Below are 3,647 nucleotides of genomic sequence, written 5' to 3' on the forward strand. Positions count from 1 at the left end.
CTTTTAAGGGCATACATTGTAAAGCATGGAACACATACTATAGAAATTAAATTGTACACTCAACAGCAAAACCTAAGTGTGTAGTTCAATGATCTGGGGTTAACTTCCAATGCTCCCTACACATGGTGTGGTGAAGCCTTTGGCCAGAAGTAGCTGGGGTGGGTGCTGTCCTGACATCCCTTTGTCATTCTGGTGGGGAGTCCCCACCTACATGTCTGTGCTCCTGCTGGTGTGGCATCAGGGCCACTGTAATGTGCTCACCGTCCTTCTCCATTTGTGACTTCTCACAGATCAGTGAACCCACCTCAGCTCTAAGCCTCACTGACCAGGTCTCCTCCAGTTCCAATCTGTGTCCCTGATTTGGGTCTGCAGAGCTCCATGTAATGGGGGCCTCTGATTGAGGGTGCATCCTGGCATTGCTGAAATCTTGATGGCTAGAGAGAGATGAAACAGCATCTGCTAAGGCTCTCGGGACTTTTCTGACTCATATTTTTGGGGAATACACACTAATGGGCCTTTGGTTTTGCAGTAGTAATAGCAGAATTCTATTCTGGCATGAAGAAGTTTGAAGCCTGACTGTAAGAGGCTTCAGTGACTGAAGATAACTGTAATAGGTTATCTTCCCTGTGGACAGAAGTTTATGGGGAGAGATTTAAGACATTTGGGAAAGAGGCTAAGACCTGGGTGGAGCCCAAAGAAAGCTGAGAGTACAGGTCCTAGTTCTGGAGCAAAGCATTCAAAGGTCCCCCTGCAGGGAGAGACAGGCCTGTGGCCCTGTGGCAGGGGCTAAGGTGCAAGAAAGGGCCAGGAGAGGATCCCTTAGCAGGATCCAGCCCAGGGACCACTGGAGCTCTGAGTTCTAGGATCCAGTTTTATGTTTTTATGTCTACAATATGATTCCTGCCTAGGCCTTTAGTAAAGTTTTGCTCAAGTTCACTCTAGTCTTGGCTGTCCTTTGGGGAAGGCCTGTGTTCAACATTTGAGGCAGCATGGTAGGCATGGCTCTGACCTCGAGAAGCTGGTTACAGGAGGACAAGAGGTGACCTACAGGAATAGTGGGGAGGCCCAGGGTGAGAGATGGGCTGGGGTATCCACCAGGATGGATTCCTGAGGCATGTGAGCATTCCTGGGCATTTCTAGGAATATTGAGAGAGAATTCTGGTAAGCAGGACCTGGGATGCTCTGTGGGTGTTCGAGGGCAGGCTGGAGACCTTGGGCACATCAAGGTGCACATGCCCCACAGACCCTGCAGGTGGGATTAGAAGTTAAGCGAGCCAGGAAGGGGGTCAGGGTTCCTTAGGCCCCGGCTATCCTCTGGCCAAGTGCCCCCCTCATCGCTCAGCTGGGCAAGGCAATCCTCTGAGGTCACTTCCTGCTTCTCATTGCACAGGCCCTGCTGACCGCCAGCCCCACCTTAGTCCAGCCCTCTGCATTCTACTACTTTCTGCCCATTCCATGTGGGTTCCACTGGCTCCACAGAGTCTAACTCTCAGATTCAAAAGACCACTGCTCTAGGGAGGACGGAGGTGTGGGTTAACAGCAATTCACATAAACTCAGTATATGTCAGTGATGTGATGTGTTTGCCAGAAAGGCCATTACGTCAGTAGAAGCACAGTGAGGTAAATGGTCCCTTTCTCCCCAGCACAGGTTGGACAGACTGTCTCACTTCAGATCCAAGCACCACAATTGAAGAAGTGGGCGTTGTTCAGATGAGGTACAAGAAGGTGAATGCTCAAACCCTAAGTGGAGGCGGCTTGAAGATCTGTATGTCAGAGGCTGGCTGGATGCTCACTAATTCTGCTTCCTCTTCCTGCATACATAGGAAAGCTACACTTCCCAGCCTCCCTTGTAGTTAGGTTGGGGCCATGTGACTGGGATCTGGCCAATAGAATGTGAGTAGCAGGGATACCAACTACTTCCAGACTTGGCCATAACCCCCCTGTGAGATTCTTTTTGTGCTGCTTCCCCTGCCTCTGTGGATGGAAGGGGAAGACCCCGAGATGATGGAACCTCTTGATGAGCAAATCCTGAATCACTGCCATCACTTGGGAAAAAGACTTGCCAGAAAGTAGTTGCTCGTTGGACTTCGCATGAACAGGAGATAAACTTTTATTGTTTTAAGGCAATGTGATTTGGGGGTATATTTGTTACTGCAGTATAATCCAGCCCTGTCTAATACAAGCTTGGAGATTTAACACTGAGAAGTAGGATATGAGACTTTTCTTCAAATACCAGTACCTAAAGGGTCATGTCTTTCCAGAGGCCAGAACTAAGGCCAGTGGTAAAAGTGGTTCCACTTTGGCTCATTAGGAGTTAAGATTTTCTGCCCAACCTTGGAATAACTTGTCTTGGGTAGTAGTGAACCGGTGTCATTGGTGGTACTTGCAGAGAAACTGGGCTGTCGTTTTGGGGAGATATACAGGGGATAATTCATAGGGAAGGAATTGGAGATCATGACCTCTGCAGGACTTTCTAACACTGATATCTAATGTCTAATCTACCAACGTCTTTCTGATAGTTGTTGAATTAAAGCAAATGGAATTGACACACCATTTCCCCAGAGCACTGGGCACCATTGTGACCCCAGGGTTATTGCCATCAAAGACCATCATCTTGCCAGATGAATTCCTGGAGGCTGCAGGATCATGAGCTGCAAGAAGCACATTTTTCAGAAAAGCATTGAACAAAGGAGGTCCAGATTCTGGCTCTTTCTTGGTTGTACCAGCCAGAGAAAAGCAGCAGATGGGGATGTATTCTGTGCTGAAAATTTCTCCCACACTTGTCTGGCCAAACCACAGACCAGTGTGTATAAACAGGAAGATGAGCCCTCATCTTACTAAGCAACAGTGGTGAATGAGAAAGGAATCTAATTGCTTTTGCCACCTTCAGTCCAAACCAGATGGACCTTTTCTTCCACCTTTTATCTTAGGAAAGAAAGGAGTCTTAATCCCCAATAAGTCTGTTTGGAAGAAGGATCGATTCTTCCAGAGCACTCCAGGACTCCAGGAATCTGACTCCAGGGAAGGATTAAGTGACTAAAACCAAATTTACGTTTTAACAGAATGCATTTAATCTTTCATGATAAACATGGAGGTGCCACTGTTGAGAAGATGCTCCAGCTTAAGAAGGATGATCACTAAATGTGGGGCTCCCCAAACACAACCCGAACAGTAAGAAGAGCCCCCCAAGGGGTGGGTACAACAGGCCTTCCTTCACTTTGGCAATCTTCACTAGTGATGAGGGGACTGATCAAGCCCTCCCTCACTGTGGGGAGCAGCTATTCAGGGGGTAGAAGGGGTCCTGTGTCCAAGGACAGGGAATGATATTTTCCAAACCGCAGGGCTGAGTTCTGTCTTCAGAGGGGAGGTGGCCAAATTAAGTCCCAGAGTGGATTAGCAACAATGCTGCAGAGCTCAAGACACTTCATGAATCTCAAGAGGAAGAAGGCCCTACTTCATCTGAAGGCTTCATCCTTCTTGGCCACTACTGGATAATCAAGGACCAATCCCCTAATTGCTGTTCAAGTTTTCTCTGAGAATGTCAATCCCTGGACTTTCCTGACTCTGTTGGGTATTCCATGGGCCTTCTAGATCCCCCTGGTGTCAGAAGACCCTCCCTCCCCATAAGAACTGCAGCACACTCCAGC

Source organism: Delphinapterus leucas, chromosome 2 (assembly GCF_059928025.1).
Source record: "Delphinapterus leucas isolate spDelLeu-1000000601 "Yukka" chromosome 2, BTC_Dleu_Yukka2, whole genome shotgun sequence".
In the NCBI taxonomy this organism is placed as follows: domain Eukaryota; kingdom Metazoa; phylum Chordata; class Mammalia; order Artiodactyla; family Monodontidae; genus Delphinapterus; species Delphinapterus leucas.